Source organism: Miscanthus floridulus, unplaced genomic scaffold (assembly GCF_019320115.1).
Source record: "Miscanthus floridulus cultivar M001 unplaced genomic scaffold, ASM1932011v1 fs_42_2, whole genome shotgun sequence".
Lineage (NCBI taxonomy): Eukaryota > Viridiplantae > Streptophyta > Magnoliopsida > Poales > Poaceae > Miscanthus > Miscanthus floridulus.
The window spans coordinates 1-18266 of record NW_027096737.1 but is presented as its reverse complement, the minus strand read 5'-3'; positions in this window follow the sequence as shown (position 1 = coordinate 18266).

Genomic DNA, 18266 nt, shown 5'->3' with positions numbered 1-18266 from the left:
TCGTATTATGAAAGATGTTTGCAATTGTTGAAAGGATTTAGAGATTTTCATCTTGGACATATCTCTCGATTGCATAATGAGGAAGCTAATCGACTAGCTCAGCATGCTTTAGGGTATCAGCCTATTCAGGAAGTGCTAACATCGGCAGTTGATACCGATGACTGGAGGAAGGAGATTGTCGATTATTTAAAGGATCCATATAGAAAGGTTGAGAGACGTATAAGGTTCCAAGCTACCAAGAGTGTGTGGGGCGCATCAATCGGCTTTCAAGATGAAGTGGATGATCAGAAGGAATGGGTACTATTGGCCGACTATTCTTGAAGATTGTTTTAAATATTTTAAAGGATGTCAGGGGTGTCAAAAGTTTGGTAATATTCAAAGAGCGCCTGCATCGGCTATGAACCCTATAATCAAACCGTGGCCATTCCGGGGATGGGCTATTGATCTCATTGGTCAGATTTATCCACCATCGAGTAAAGGACATAAGTTTATTCTGGTTGCTACCGATTATTTCACAAAATGGGTTGAGGCAATTCCTTTAAAAAAGGTGACATCGGTTAATATGATTGATTTTGTGAAAGAGCATATTGTTTACCGATTTGGTATTCCTCAGACTATCACTACCGATCAAGGCACTATGTTTACATCAGGAGAATTTGATGAGTTTGCTGTAGGTATGGGAATTAAAGTGTTAAATTCTTCCCCATATTATGCTCAAGCTAATGGTCAAGCTGAGGCTTCTAACAAAGGGATCATCAAACTCATTAAGCGCAAAATTGAAGAAAATCCTAGGAGGTGGCATACTGTATTAAATGAAGCCTTGTGGTCATATCGGATGTCATGTCATGGTGCAACCAAAGTAACGCCTTATCAGTTAGTATATGGACACAATGCAGTGTTGCCTTGGGAAATTAAAGTTGGCTCTAGGCGAATACGTTCTCAAAATCAGCTGACAGCCGATGATTATAATACTCTTATGAAGGATGAGTTGGAAGATGTGGCGGGTCATCGGTTAAGGGCTTTAGTTAGCATCGAAGAAAATAAGAAAAGAGTAGCCAGATGGTATGACAAGAAGGTGAAGGTAAAGGAGTTTGCCGATGGAGATCTGGTTTGGAAATTGATTTTACCGATTGGGACTAAAAGTTCAAAGTTTGGAAAGTGGTCTCCTAATTGGGAAGGTCCATATCAGATAAATCAGTCTGTTCCTGGTAACGCATATATTCTAGAAACCCTCGAAGGGGTTGTGTTTCCCAGAGCATTAAATGGAAAATATTTAAAGAAATATTACCCTAGTATCTAGATGGATGCATGAAAGTATAAATGCCGATAACAATCCTATCGGCTAGAATTATGTAATGATATCAGTGTCTCATAAAGTGCCGATACAATAAACAAGATTACAAGTTCAACAAGGATTGGATAGCTAATATCGCACGCAGGCGAATCTGGTCGGCTTCCTCCATTTCTTTGATATCGTAATCGGCAGCACCCTCCACAGGCTTGAGTTTTTTCTTCATGGCCAAAGTTTTGCGAGCCTGGATATCTCTTTCTTGCTGAAGGGCTTTGATGACATTGGGTAGCTGGCTTTCTTCTTGTTGAGCATGAGTTAAGGCTGCATCGACTTCTTTCAATTCAGCCAATAGAGCCATCTTCCTTGCCGATAAATCCAAGATTTTCTGCTTAAGTTCAGCACCCGAAGTCTGCAAATTGCCGATGCCCTTGTGCTTCTCATTGGCAATTTGTTTCAGTTGTAGCATCTCTTCTTTGAGTTGAGCCTGAGCTGCTCTGTCGGCAATACGTTGAGCAGCCCGTTGATATTGCAGTTGGCGGCTTTCTAAATGGGCTGCTGGGAAGAGTACTTCTTCAACATCGGCAGGGACCTGGCCACGGATTGTTTTGAAAATTGCCTTTGCAGGGTCCGAGTCATCTATCAGTTGGGCGGTATCCTGCTATAGCAAGTTCAGGAGAGCTTCCAACTTGGACTTAGTTTCTGCCGATATTGTTCCCAGTGCAAGGGAAGAACTTGTTTCCTCTCCATCATCGTCAGAGACGTCAATAGCAAAGGAGAATAGGCTGTTTGGGGAGTCTTGTTCCTGAGGAAAAGAAAGGGAGGTCAGTTAAGGATAAGTATGAGTATTGTAAATCAGCTAGGTTAATCGGTTTACCTGTTTCAAGGCAATTTCATGTGCTTGACTGGAGGAAGCAACCTGGAGTATACCGTGTGGGGGGTCGGCTGAGCTTGCCGATGGGATATCCTCTGTGACTTCATCGGTGGTTGGCTCTTGAGGTATGATGACCGATGACATTGGGGCAGATGTAGGGATCGGCATGGACCTTTGTCGTTTTGGCTGTGCCTCAGCATCTGTTAAAGCTTTGCGCTTTGCTTGGGTATCGGCAACGATTGGCTGGGGGGCATCGGCACTTGTTGGTTGTGAAGCTTGGATATCTGGTACGCTTGCTGATGTACCCAATTGTTGCTGCAAAACAAGTGTAAGGTATGATATTTAATAGATAAAATGAGAAGTCAAGAGGATACCTCTGAAGGTTTGTCAAAAGAAGTGGTGCTTGATTTCGGAGGAATTGCCGATGACGATCCAGCAGCAGCTCTTACCCCCTGATGATTAATGTTAATACAGGTTGTGATCGGCATAAGTAGAGATAAATAAGGTTGTTACCTTGAATGCCTTGACCAAGGTTGTAGCAGCAGCCGATGGAGTGGCCCTGGCTGTAACCAATTTGGACTTAGAAGTGATGGTCTTGGTACGGATCTTCTGGTGAGTCAAAGTAGTTAAGGTGGGGGCGTTGTAGCCGATCGATGATATCGGGGAAACAGGCTGAAGATCGAAGGGTTTCCCACTTTTGCTCATAGATGGTGCTGGGTTGTTAACCTGTCATAAGAGAGTCAGTTACTGATATATGAAGGGAAAAGCAGAAGGGAGTTAAAAGAAACTTACTGCGTCGTCAGGGATGGTATATTCAGGGTCAATCATGTGCCGATATGTGTGAGCAGAAGTTGCAAACAGTTGTTCCTTCCACTCTCGCCACCATTGCTTATATGACTCGGTGATGAAGGATACTAGCATCCAGGTGGATATATCAACATCTGTAGTATCGGCATCGGGGGAGAGTTGTACTACCTTGTTCCAATCTGTTCCACAGGTGATTGTTTCCCTGGGTTTGATCACATCGGCAAAGCAAAGTTTGATTAGCAGTTGTCGAAAGGCCAATTGACGGGATACTGCCGATGGGTTGTAAAATTCATACGTAATGTTGGTGTTTTTCCCGCTGCCAAATGTATTTACTGGAATTGCCCTGGGAGTAATGATGGCCATCATGAGTTCCTTATCCTGATTCAGGGTGTCATCGGCGAAGTTGAAAAGAAGGGGGAATCTGTTTTCCTCGTCAATATAAGGTACCCAGGCCCTATGATCACGAGAAAGACCATTGTAGAAGCTTTGGAAGAATCTGCCGATCTGGTCTTCATTTGCCTCTGTTCCAGGAAGGACAATTATAGCTTCACCAAAATTGAGGGGTGAGCGTGTTGCCGATTCATCATCCCCGAGCACATGGTCTTCAGCAATTTCTCATGGGAATTGTTGGGCAAAAAAGTCCCATTGCAAACGTTTGTGCATGTGGGCATTCAGCCACATGTTGATAAACCACCACGGGCCTCCTAGGTTGTTGATGGGTTCGCCAAGCAAAAGTTTCTGAGACACTTGATGAAGAAGATGATAAGTGGAGCTCAGAAGGTATCGGCCAAGAGGAAACCTTACACCATTAGCCAAAAGTTCAGCTGCGGGGAGGAAGGCGTTGGTTGGTCCTACTGATCGGCCACAGAAGATAATTTTTTCTAACCACATATTCAAGAATGTGGCATGTTCCCTCTGGTTAAGTGTCCCGGTCTTCTGGTATTCTTGAATGTATCCCGTCCAACCGCCGATGTTGCGGGTATTCACCCTATATTTAGATTTTCTACCATAGATGGAGCCTTCATCGGCAGTTGAAATATCCAAGCCAGTGAGCATGTGGACATCGGCAAGTGTGGGAGTAGCTGGGCCATGTCCAAACATAAAAGTGTTTGCTGTGTCCGACCAGAAGTAAGCAGCTGCAATCATCATTGATTCATTCTTCTGCATATCGGCAATAGATAGCCTAATGCATTGGTCTAACTTCCGTTCTGCCCAGTATACTTGCATCGATCTATTAACCCTCAAGTACCAATCTTTCCACCCTTTGGTGGTTTTGGGCCAAGATCGGAATGTGTCTTTCCATAAATCCAGAGAGAAATTTTGGGCTCTAAAGGGGATTCTGTTAATCTCTGCATTAATCAGATCAGTTGGATCTGGGTTGCCCATTGGTCCAAGGCATTGGACATGCGGCTGATCGGTTGGAATAACTAATTTGTTGCGCAGTTCCTAAGTTTAAAGGATCCGAAGAATAAAAGAAAGAAAAAAATCACCAACTGTATGGATTTGCAAAAACTAGGGGAATCAAAGTAAAAGGTAATGGAAGTGGAGCAAACCACAGGGACGTCGAAGTTGATTGCCATTATCTTGAGGAAGATGGGGGCACGAGCCGGAGACTTGAGGTTAACGCTGGAGAAGAATTCTTGTTGGTTGAGGTCGTGCAGTTGTTCGTCGAAGTCACCGCCGGAAAGAGAAAATGTCAAAGATTGGAGTCTGAGGGTAGAAGACGAGTGTTCCGGAGGAATCTATTTATAAGCCGCTTGGAGTAGGGGTATTTTGGACTTATCTCTATACCACGCGCATGTAGGTCGAGGTGGTTCAGATGGATATGGTAACTGTTCGCACGATAATCAGGGGATTGTACAGATGAGTTGATGGTAAGTAATCATGACTTGGAAGAGATATCGGTACAGAATATTTTAATTCTGAAAATGACAGCATTATCATGTTACGATCTTACCGATGGGTTATTGTTTCGGTATCTTAACCATAATCAAGGCAAGAGTGGTTGGCGATTGTGCGATATTTATTGAAGTGCGTGAATTAGGATTAGATTTGATTGGATTTGATAACAGATCAAGTTTTGGCTTGGAGAATGAGTTACGGTAATCGGGCGAAGGCAAACGTTATCTAGAGTAAATTTCGGAGCATTAATGGTTTTATACTCCGAAATTGGGGGGCATGTGTTGACACCGTTTTTTGCACGTGTCAAAATGATTGGAGTGGACTAATCGGCAAGGGGAAAGTTACTGTATGCTCTGATAGCCGATGAAAGCCAGCTTGTAAAGATGGTTGCCGATAGCTGGTGGCGGTCGATGGAAAGGTTGATTTAGACTCGGGCGTTGCCGATGAGGTTGGAGGTGTTATTGTCGATACCGATGAAGGGAGGCTTGAAGACTACTGCCGATGAAACAGGGAGTATGCCGATGAAGGAAGACTTGAAGACTACTGTCGATGAAACAGGGAGTATGCCGATGGGAAGGAGGACAGTGAGATTTCCATCGTAATTGAGGTGGACAGGGAAATAGATAGGAGTTGATTTCCTTTTCTATATTTGTTAGAGTATGATTCAGGTAAGAGTCACGTGTTTCCTTAGATATGGGCTTGGTGTCCTAGTTGTGTTTGGTTGTGTCTCTTTAGATCAGGGTATAAATATGGAGTGAGGGGCAATGTAATGAAGATATCAATCAATATCAAAACCAATTTTTACTCCTATTTGCATCTACTTTTCGGCGACTTCGTCAATTCGCATATTTTTCCTTTTTACGAGTTCTCATTGATTCAATGAGTTGCATAGCTTCAGTGCGACCTTCGCCGATTCTCGAGTTCCGCATGAGTACCTCTTGGCCGTGACTTCCGGGCGTATCGCTATTGTCAGGACCAAAGTGCTCGTATCTTCATCCTTGTCAATTAACAGGTCAAATCGACTGGCACGCCTTGGATATCGATTCGGGTATTAGCCCTTTATGTTTGCAGATCCACTTTTGCATCAACACATCTTTTGGCATGCCCGGTGGGACCAATCAATCCGATCAATATGTTCAATTCCGAGATCGACGCGGGGAACATTATCGCGGTATCAGAAGATCTCAAGGAAGAGCAGAGGCTAGCTATGGAAAAGGCTGTAGAAGAATACAGGCAGCTTTGTCTGAAATCGTTTAGCCTGAACAAAAGTGGACAAGTCATCCAGAAGCAAGATTTGCCGTTGCCTCGGCAGGTTACCTATGACTCCAATCCTGGTAAACTTCAAGAGATGGTTAATTCTGCAGTAAATCATGCTTTGATTAATCATTCCAATGTGCTGTCCAATACTGTTCATAATGCTGTGGTTCGAACTCTCAAAGAAGGACAAGCGTCACCGCATTACGTTGGGCCTGCCTATCACCAACCAGAGCCGGCGTCTATCAATACTCCATCGGCTCCCTCGGCCGTTGTGGGTACAGAAGTTACTTATTCTCCAGTATCGGCAGGTTTACCTAATATTCAATCTACACCGATACGATCAGGAGGACAAATTCAGCTTAGTACAGATCTATCGGCATCAGCTATGTCAGGCCCTGTGTCTCAGAATAACCAGATTCCTAATATTGGTGGGGATATGGTATGCCTCCGGAGTCATCTGCTTTCAATCCTGGATTACCTCAAGTATTTGACGCAGTAGGAAAAGCTCCTATACCATCGGCTGTTTCGCCGATGGCCCAAGTGCCTCAATATGCCACAGCAACTATTGTGCAACCAACTCCAGGGGGTTTCCAGATGCCTTCGGTTCAAATGCCCAGTTCAAATCCATCGGCAAGCTTACTGCCGATGCAGCAGAAAGCCCCTGTTATGAGTTCTAATAATGGTTGGTCAGGACAGTTACCTGTTCAGCATACAGTTCAGCAAAATCAGCAGGTTACAGGGATTCAACAAGGTCATATGCAAGCTGGTTTTAATAATGGTTGGTCAGGACAGTTACCTGTTCAGCATACAGTTCAGCAAAATCAGCAGGTTACAGGGATTCAACAAGGTCATATGCAAGCTGGTTTTTAGAATCAAGCATCGGCAGCACAGTCGATGAATCCTTTCCAACAGGTTAATGGACCACAAGTAACGGCGAATATGCCAATTGCTGGAGATCGTGGGCCACAAAGATATGTGGAGGGATATCAGCAGGCACTTCTGGTAGAAATTCAGCCAGTTCGTCATCAGGAGGCTGATGCTTTTTGAACCAATAGGATAGCAGAAATTATGAAGGATCAGTTTGGGATAAAGCCTAAGGTCAATACTTATTCTTATCGGACTCCATATCCTCCTGCATATGATTTAATTCCTCTCCCAAATCGGTACAAGGTACCAGATTTCACTAAATTCTCTGGACAAGATGATACATCAACAATGGAACATGTCAATCGCTTCATTATTCAATGTGGAGAGGCAGCTAGCAGAGATGAATTAAGAGTTCGATTATTTTCATCATCTTTGTCTGGATCGGCATTTACGTGGTTCATTTCATTACCACCAAATTCTATTGTTACCTGGGCTGATCTAGAAAAACAATTTCATAAGTATTTCTTTGCTGGAATCCATGAAAAGAAGCTTACCGATTTAGTAAAATTGAGACAGCGTAATGATGAATCGGTAGAGAGCTTTGTGCAAAGGCTACGAGATGTAAAAAATAAGTGCTACAGTCTGGTGCTGGATGATCGGCAGCTTGCCGATCTGGCTTTCCAAGGGTTATTGCCACATCTTAAAGACAGATATGCTTCTCAGGAGTTTGAAAGCCTCAGTCATCTTGTGCAAAGAATCTCTGATCAAGATACTAGGGTTTTTGAACCTAAAAAGAATTGGAGTAAAAAGGTATCATTTGTTGAAGAAGTAGGAGATTCTGATTCTGATGAAGAACCAGTTATCGGCTTAGCTGAGTGGGTTAAGAATAAAAAGCCGATATCTTGTCCCTTTGGTCAAAAAGAGCCAGAAAAGTTTACCTTTGATATCACCAAGGCCGACAAAATATTTGATCTTCTGCTTCAAGAGGGCCAAATTAAGTTGTCACCTAATCATGTGATCCCATCAGCAGAAGAGTTGAAGAAGATCTTGTACTGCAAATGGCACAATGCAACTTCACACAGTACAAATGAGTGCAAGGTGTTCAGGCAACAGTTACAATCGGCTATTGAATCTGGGAGAATTAAGTTTGGTACTTCCAAGGCCCAGAAGCCGATGAAAATTGATCAACACTCTTTTCCAGCAAATATGTTGGAGGCCAAAGGAAAGACTAAAGTATTGACGTCAGAGGCTGCTGAGAAAAACGCGTCAGTAGATCCCCAACATCGGATAACTACCGATGATGCAAAAAGTAAGGGCTTGCTGGGAGAAAGCAGTAGTTCCAAAAATCCTACTCGACCTGGCATTGTGATTACTCATCGAAGGCAGCAGGAGAGTTGGCGTCAGCGAAATGACCGATATCGACAACAGCAAGAAGAGAGACGTCGGGAAGAATGGCATTGGCATAAAAATCATTGGAGGTGCCCGTTTTTCATCCATTGCTGGGAAGAAAGTATTAAATTGCCAACTATTGAAAATTGCCCTGAGTGCAATGGTTATTATGGGGTCAATCGGTCAGAAAGGAGGTTTCAACCTGGCAATCAGGGTTTATTTATCAATGAGCCGATCAGGGGCAGAGCATCAGTGCATGATCGGCTGGGGGGCAGACTTAGTGTACATGAAAGGCTTGGTAAACGCGCTGGATATTTTCCAAGGAATCAAAAGGAGCTTGAGGAAATGGCAAATGCAAGAGTTCCCGATGAGGAAATATTCTACAGGGACCCTAATATACGCCGTGTAGAGTCAACTAGGAACTGTTATCAGCCGGTTTGGAAAACCAAGTTTCCTCGATGGTGCCCGGAGGGTCTGACAAAGACGCAGAGAAGGAGGATGCAACGTGAGCGTCAGGAGGATTTATACCAAGAGGAAAATTCCTCCAATGAGAGGTCCGGTCATCAGCAGTGGCAGGTAAAACACAAAAATAAGGGTCCATTGGCAGATGTTAATATGGTATTCATGTTACCGATAGAGTTTTTGGCACTATCTGGTAATGAGGAAGAAGTTGTTCTCTCTGATCAAGTAGCTTAGTTGACACTAGATCCGATGATGGCTGTTTTTGAGAAACCTACCGATGACGAGAGGCAGCATCTTAAGGCTTTGACGACGGATATCCACTCTCCCCGCCGCATGTTCCATAGCTGCCATCCGTGTCAAAAGTATCAAAGATGGTAGAGAAAGCAACTGAAGTTACTGTTAAAGACATCCATGCTGCTGGTGCTGAAGAAGATGATGGGGTGATCAATACTCAAGAAAGTACAATTACTATTGTTGAAGCAAGTCAAGAAGAGGATCTAAACAAGACCAAGAGATCTAAAGAGCCCATGGAGTTGATGGACAGCAAGAATGCTCAACCAATAGAAGATCAGCAAGAAAGGAGGAGTGAAAGGCTTAGGAAGGACATTCTTCTGACCACTCAGGAGAAGACTGAAATCATGGCTAGGAAGAGATGCATGGAAGGTAATTCTTCTCATTCCGTAGCTTTGACTGACATTAATAATTCTGCTATGCATTCTCTTACAAAACATATGGGTGTGGTAATTGAGGAAGAGGACTTTGATACTTTTGACATGATTAAAGAACTTGAACTTGCTAGAGCTAATTTATATGATAAGCAGCAAAGTAGTATGCAAAATGATCAAAATAAGAAAGGTGATATCAGTGCAGATAATAATGAAACTTTGTTAATTGAATGGCACCATGAAGAGCCTTCTGAGTCAGAAGATTTCTGATTAGCAATTTCTAATAGTAGGGATACAAGGACGGGAAGAAAAAAGAAAGTTAAGATTTCCCCAAGTGGGAAAAAGCAAGACCAGGAAGATTTTGGCTTGCCCATTCTGAATTCAGAGGGTATTAAGGTATCCCTGAATGTCAGAAAAAGAAAGAAATCAAGGAAAAATGACATTACAAGGCCTTGTATTGAATTGTAGAGGCTTGAAAAAAAGAGGGGTTTCTACATATCTTAAAGATCTTATTCTTGAACATCAGTTTCACTTTGTAGGATTACAAGAAACAATGATTGCAAATTGTGATGATAGCTTATTAAGAAAATTTGATCCTTCTCAAGAATTCCTCTGGATGTGGAATCCATCAAAAGGAAAGTCTGGTGGAATTTTAGTTGGGGTTAGGATAGAGCTATATGATGTTGGTTCCTTTAAGCAAGGTGAATACATGTTACAGTTGAATTTGTGGGATAAGTCAAATAAGATCAAATGGAACTTGTTAATTGTTTATGGGGCTGCGCAGGAAGAGAACAAAGTTGCCTTCCTGACTGAACTTTCTAGATTCTGTTCTTCAAACTCTAAACCCTTACTGATTGGTGGAGATTTTAATCTTATACGATATGCAAATGAGAAAAATACCAGGGATGGTGTGCATAGACATACAGATTTATTCAATTCTCTTATCCAATTCTGAGTTAAGAGAAATCATCATGACTGGGGGTGTGTACACTTGGTCAAACAATCAGGAATGTCCAGTATTAGAGAAGCTCGATAGAATTTTAGTCACTAAGGAATTGGAGCACATCTTTCCTCAAGCTTTGGTCAGGAAACTACCTAGGGAGATATCTGACCACAACCCTTTAATCATTTCTTCTGGTGTTTGTGAGAAATTACATTTCATCCAATTCAAGTTTGATTTAAATTGGTTAAAGAATCCTGAATTTTTCAAAAATGTGGAAAGAATATGGCTCAAACCATGCCGAGCTGTGTCAGCCCTTGATAAGATACAACAAAAATTGAAACTTGTTAAACAATATTTCAAGGGCTGGGGTTTTAACCTCCAAGGTGAAATGAGAAAAAAAAGGAAGGAGATTCAGATAGAACTAGTAGATCTGGAAAACTGTGAAGAGAATATTGGTTTGACTGAGGTACAAATGGAAAAGGAAGGTTTGGCTCATGTGTGAGAACTTTAAACTGTTAGATCTGGAAGAAACATATTGGTTTGAAAGGAGCCATGAGACATGGCTGCTTAAGGGAGATAACAACACCACATATTTTCATAGGTGTGCAAATGGGCGAAAAAGGAAAAATACAAAATACTCTCCTTAGAAGATGACGATCAGATAATTGAAGGAGATGAAAAGCTATTAGAACATGCTACCAAATATTATTCTGAACTCTTTGGTCCTGGGGTGAACTTTAATATCCAAACTGACCCTAAGATTTGGTCTAAGGCTGCTATGGTCTCTGAAACAGATAACAATGTTCTTTGCCAGCCTTTTTCTGAATCTGAAGTCAAAACGGTCTTGTTTCTTATGGAAAGCAATAAAGCTGCTGGTCCAGACAAAATTCCCATTGAATTCTATCAATCATGGTGGGATATCATTAAGGATGACATCTTGAAATTGTTTGATGACTTCTTCCATGAAAGGGTAGATATCAGTAGACTCAATTATGGAACTATAACTTTACTTCCTAAGGTGAAAGAAGCAAATAGGATACAACAGTATAGGCCGATATGCCTACTCAATTGTCTGTATAAACTTATTACCAAAACCTTGACAATTAGACTCGAAGCTGTTGCGGAAAAGCTAATTCATTGTAACCAAACTGCCTTTATGAAGGGCAGGAACATAATGTCTGGGATTCTATGTCTACATGAGATTCTATACGAAACCAAAAAAAGAAAAGAAACTGGAATAATTCTAAAGCTAGACTTTGAAAAAGCATACAACAAGGTTAATTGGAATTTGTTATTTGAGTGTATGGAGAAGAGAGGTTTTAATCAGAAACGGTGCAACTGGATCAAGCAAGTGGTCACAGGGGGGACAGTGAGTGTTAAAGTGAATAATTCCATTGGCCCTTACATAAAGAGCTACAAAGGAGTTAGACAAGGAGACCCCTTATCTCCAATTCTCTTCAATCTAATTGCTGACTATTTAACTAGAATGGTTTCTAAAGCTCAGCATAATAGTCTAATCACTGGTCTGGTTGAACACATTATACCTCATGGGGTAGCAATTCTGCAATATGCAGATGATACAATTGTTTGCTTGAAAAATGATATGGAAGGGGCTGTTAATATAAAATTTCTGCTATGTGTTTATGAAATGATGGCTGGATTAAAAATCAATTTTAATAAGAGTGAAGTCATTATGATAAATGATGAAGGCAATTTAGGACAAGCTTATGCTGAATTGTTTAACTGCCAAATTGGCTTGTTCCCTATCAAATACCTTGGTTCCAGTAAGTCCAAGTAAACTCCATGTTGCTGATTGGCTTCCACTTATTGATAAAAGTCTCAAGAGACTGGATGTGTGGAAAGGTGGGTGTATGTCGATTGCTGGCAGATCCACTCTCATTAGTGCCAGTTTGAATAATTCTCCAATCTATCATATGTCGGTATATTTATTACCCAAAACAGTAGTGGAAAGATTAGACAAAATTAGAAGAAGTTTCTTTTGGCAAGGTGGAGGCACAAAAAAGAAATATCATTTGGTTAAATGGGAAAAGATTTGCAAAAGTAAGAAGAAAGGTGGCTTGGGAATCAAAAATTTGAGAAAAATGAACATTAGCCTTCTCAGCAAGTGGTGGTGGAAACTTGAAAATGAAAAAGGTCTATGGAAGGATATCATTAGATATAAATATTTGAAAAAGGACACAATTCATAGTGTTACACAAAAATTGAGTGATTCCTCTGTATGGTATGATATGCTTAAAGTTAGAGAGATTTATTTGCAAGGTAGAACTGTTTTTTTGAACGGGAAATATAGCAGGGGAAGCCCCCACTGTAGGAATATATTAAATAAAAACTGAAACCTGTACAAAAGATAGAGAAATAACAACAAACCAACCAGCCGGGGGGCTGAGGTAGCCACGGCGGGAAGGGAACCGCAGGCCAAAAACCAGGGAGGCCTAAGAGAGGAGAAAAGCTACATGTTTATCATCTCTGATTCTAAAAGCCTGAAGTTTGACCTCTTCACAGAAGAGGTTTTTCCAAGAAGAGAAAGAAGGCCGGCCTCTATCGAGTATGAAGTTGTTTCTCTGCTTCCAAATATGCCAGGCAGCAATGATGGTCTCCATGAAGAAAGGATTTTGGTGCTGCTGTTTTGATTGTATCATCATTTGAAAGAATTCACTCTGAAGGTTCCATTGGATTCCCAAGTGCTGCCAACATTCCTGGCTGAAGGGGCAACTGAAAAATAGGTGGTGAGCAGTTTCCTCAACATTGTTGCTGCAGAGAGCACAATTGTAATTATTGCCCTCTAATTTGTGCTTTTTTCTCCTGAGGATGTTTCTAGTATTTAGTCTGTCCATGAGTAGAAGCCAGGAGAACACTCTGAGTTTGTTGCAGCACTTTGAATTCCAAATCCAGAGAAAGGAAGCAGGAGGCTGTAAATTTTTGTAGGGTAGGTGGTAGAATCTAGATGGCGTATAGTTGCTGCTCCCTCACAAGTACCTCCAAGAATCTTTAGTATGTTGCTCCACCTGAATTGTTTGTATGTATTCATGAAGACCTTGGTATTCATGATAAGCTTGTTCAGACAATGGGAGATGAAACTGTGACGGGAGGCTATTGTTTAATAGAAATTGTGAGACTGAGATATTCTTGTTCTTTGCAAAAGAGTAGAGCCTTGGAAACTTGATCTGCATGACATTATCATTCCATAGATCTAACCAGAAGAGAACGGTTGATCCATCTCCAATTTTGCTATTAGTAATCCCTCTAAAAAGGTCACAAAGCTTCAGGACATCCCTCCACCAAAAGGAACCTCTATCAGTATCAGTAGAGGCATGTGGGATGTCTCCATTAGAGTAGTGACTAGTGAGCATGCCAAATAAGTTTCACCTAGGGAATTTCCTTCTTATTATTGAACTTGTCTAGATGTTTAAGTAGAAGGGCAGAATTTTGACTTCTTAGGTTGATAATACCCAGTCCACCTTTCTTTTTTGGTTTACAACACTTCGGCCAAACCACCAGCGGCTTCATTTTAGCATTACTGTCAGACCCTCTCCATAGGCAGTGCCTTCTTGCTCTCTCAATGTAATCGATGACTGAGACAGGTAGCTGTAGAGTACACATAGCATATGTAGGAAGAGAAGAAATGAAAGAATTAACTAGTTCCAATCTTCCAGCGTGAGAGAGGAAATTTGAAGTGGCAATGAGTCTTCTCTCCACCTTGTTCATGATGAATCCAAAATGCTCCACTCTTGGCTTAGTGGTGCCCAATGGCAGCCCAAAGTAGGTGAAAGGGAGGGTTTCCAACTTGCAACCGAAGACTCCAGCCAGCTGTCGGGCTTTGTCATGTGAGAGGTTTAGAGGGACCAGACATGACTTCATATAGTTAACTCTAAGACCAGTTGATTGAGCAAAAGATTCCAACAGACCCTCTAGAGTGAATAGTTCTCTCTGGGAGGCTTTCATGATGAGGATGGTGTCATCGGCGTATTGGATAATAGGATATTGAGCATTTTCATAGGATTGAATTGGGAGTTCAAAGAGACCTTCTCTGTGACCTTTGTTGATGATACATTGAAGAAGATCAGCAGCCAACACAAAGAGGAGGGGGGAAAGTGGGTCACCCTGCCTAACCCCCCGCTTGCAATGAAAGTGCTTGCCAGGAACTCCATTAAGCAGAATAGAAGAGGTTCCCGAGATAAGAATTCTCTGAATCCAGTCACACCAAGTTTCATCAAGTCCTAGCCGCCTCATCATTTGAATGATTACATTATGCTCAATGGTGTCAAAAGGCTTTGTGAAGTCCAATTTAACAATGACTATTTCCTTCTTGGATTGTTGACATTGATGAATGTACTCATAGGCCCAAGCCAGACAGTCCTGTATGGTTCTGCTTTTGATAAAACCATATTGGTTGGTATGAATGAGGGGTATAATTTTACCTTGCAACATGTTAGCCAATAACTTTATGATGACTTTGATAGCACAGTTGAGATGGGAGATAGGCCTGAAATCATTGACAGTAGCAGGGTTGTTTGTCTTGAGAATCAGGGTAATGTGGGAATTATTTCTAGACTGCAGATCCAAGGAACCATTGAAGAAATTAAAACACAGGTTATAGAAGTCCTCTTTGACTATCTCCCAACAACTTTTCAGGAAAAACCCATTAAAACCATCAGGTCCTGGAGCTTTATCTGTAGGCATTTGCTTGATGACAGAATCAATATCCTTGATGCTGAAAGGCTTGGACATTTCATCAAGGCTATCACTAGTCTGAACAAGCTAGGTTAGGTCAAAGAGCATGGTGGGGTTGGTGGTGCATCCCATCCTGTGATTGTACTCTTCAAGAAGCATAGAAGCCTTTTCACTGTGTTCATAAACTGATCTGCCATCTTCAGTTTCAAGAGAGGTGATGGTGTTGAGCCTGTATCTTTCTGTAGCAGTAGCATGAAAATTTTTTGTGCTTTCATCGCCAAATTTAGTCCATCTGATAGTATATCTTTTCTTCCAATATTCCTTTTGATGTTTGAGAAGCATGAGTATGTGATTCTTCAGGATTTTCCTAAAGTTGTATTCTTGGACAAACAGAGGCCTTCGTTCTTCCGGTGAATCCAAGACTTCCAGAATTGAGTTACAATTCTTTATCAAGCGTTTGAGATCAGAGAGACTTTTGCTCCACTTTTTTAAAGCAGCTCTTAGGAGTTTAAATTTGGTAGTGATTCTGGTTGCACTATTAGTAGCTGAGATATTGGTGCTCCAAACAGATTTTACTAAATCATAGAAGCCTTGATGTTCAACCCAAAAAAATTCAAACCTGAAAATCTGTGCTTTGGGAATAGATGTGCCAGTCTGAATCTTGCAAGGAATATGGTCAAAAGTGGGTCTAGACATAGGAAGGAGGGTGTTTGGGAAATCACAGGTCCAGTTGGGAGTGGTAAAAACCCAATCAATTTGTTCAAGAAGGGGAACACTTTGCATGTTACTCCAAGTAAAATTCCTTCCTTTGAGAGGGATCTCCATTAAGCCTAGATTGCTGATAATTTCATTGAAAATCATTATGTCATTCATATTACCCCCATCTCTATTTCTATCAGATAGTGCTCTATAGAAGTTGAAATCACCAGCCAACATCCAATTTTCCTCTGCATTGAGCTGTAGATCATTGAGCCATTGAACAAAAGTGTCTCTATCAGGTCCATGGCAAGGACCATAGATAGAAGAGAGAGTCCAGGTTTGCCCATTATGAGATTGAGGTAAAGCGCACTATTACATTGAATTTGTTTATTTGAACAACTTGACCAGAGAAGATAGAGCCATTCCATTCAATTAGTATTCCTCCAGAGGCACCCTGGGAGGGGGAGAAAGCAAACTGATTGAAGCGCTTTGGAGCCAACTTTTTGATAAAGGAATGATCGAAATGCTCCCTTTTGGTTTCCTGGATGCAGAAGATGGCACAGTCAGTTTCATCAATTTTTTCCTTGATGGCATTACATTTGTCTTCAGAGTTTACCCCTCTAATGTTCCAGTTTAAAATGTTCCAGGATCTGTTGAGACTTCTATTGTTGTTGTTGTTGCTGGGGCTTATATCCATGGAAACAGTACTAGATTTCAGCACTCCTACTTGGGCCTGCTTCGTCTTCAGGCCTTGATGTAAGGAGCAAGTCCGCTGTCACCTCCAAAGCAGCGATGCGGCAAATTTCTGTTGCCACCCTCTGAATTTCAGCAATAGGTATTTCTGGGAAGGTAGCACCAATACTGTTATATTTATCAATAACAGAGAGCCCAGGGAATTCATTGGTCTGACAGGTGGAAGGGAGAAGAATGTCATCCAAAAGATCAGTTTGTGATTTGATCTTCTTGCCCTTAGTTTTGTTTCTGTTTGTTGTCTTCTTTGAAGAAATCATAGTAGGTTTACACCCATTAAGCTTTTCGATGAACCTTGGCCTTCTTCTTAGCATCTGGGTGGAAACAGGAGTGCAACATTTCTTTTTCCTTGCCACATTGTCTTTGCCCTTGTCCATACTGGCAATGTGAGTTAGTGAGCTGGTACGTATTCTTCAGGGGAAGCAGGTAAGATGTTTTCATCATGTTGTGAAGAAAGTTCCACACTAATAGTTGCCTTCTCGAGTTCTTTAGCCTTGCCCTTAAACTTTCTCCTGTAATACACTCTAGTTATGGGAGCACTTCTTGTGCAGAGATACATCTTTTCTTTCAACTCAGGAGAAATACGGTCAGGCGGCGCTAATTCGAATCCCTCGGGCAAAATAAGAACAACACCCACATTGGACCCTCCCTTTTTACCATTAGCAAGAACTTGTTTTAGTTGCATATCATAAGGAATTCGAAGAACTGCTTCAAATACAGTATCAGGAAGCACTGCTTGGGGAACTTCAATATCTATAGGCTTATTAGATAAAACAGGTTGAGGTTGAAGACTTGGCAAGGACTGCAAAGTGTTAGAGAGAACAGATATAGTAGTAGCAGTATTCTGATCAAGGAAGCTCATAATGGTGTTGAGGGAGTTGATTCCCAGGGAGGCAAGGTCGATTTGGATAAGAGAGCTTGGGATGAGCAGATTCCTCAGAGTTCCTGTGCCTCGCGCAATCTGGACATTGAATATATGTCTCAAACCAGCAGCAAGAAAGCTAGAGATTGCCTCTCTTTGCTCACAATCCCTTTGCTCTTCGAACATCTTATTGATCATAATAGGCATTGGAGAGTTGCTGATTGCTAGAGCTTGGTTCTGTTGAATTCCAGTATGTTCAACCACTAAGTTTTCTTTCTCGTCGGGCTGCTTGTCAATAGTGATTTCCCTTTCATTGCTCTGCCTAGGCTGGAGAAAGGCCGGAGCAGCAGGGGATGAATCAGCATCAACTATCACAGCAGAACCTTGATCCTCTTCCATGACCTCTTGATTACTAGAAGGAATACGACGAGTCGAGTCTTGGGAGCCAAGCATAGAAGGCAAGGCATCATCAGGTGCATTGGGACCAAGGGACCATTGAATATAATTTGTTCTCCCTTGCCCACTGTGTTCTTCACCCAAGGGGTGTTTCCTGGGCTTAATGGCCCAATTACGCTTGAGGTCTAATTGTCTCTTGACACAGTAACGAGCCCGATGACCATAATTGAAGCAGTAAATACAGTGAGTCTCCCCGGCAATCTTTAACAGGATGAGCTGGACTTAAGCATCTGAAACAGAGGTGGGTTGCATGACTTGGGAAAAAACTGAAGCGTTCACCTTGGGGAGGCAACCCATCATTAAACCTTACTGACTGCTGGGTCTTGGCGGCATGATCAAGATGTAGGTGGATT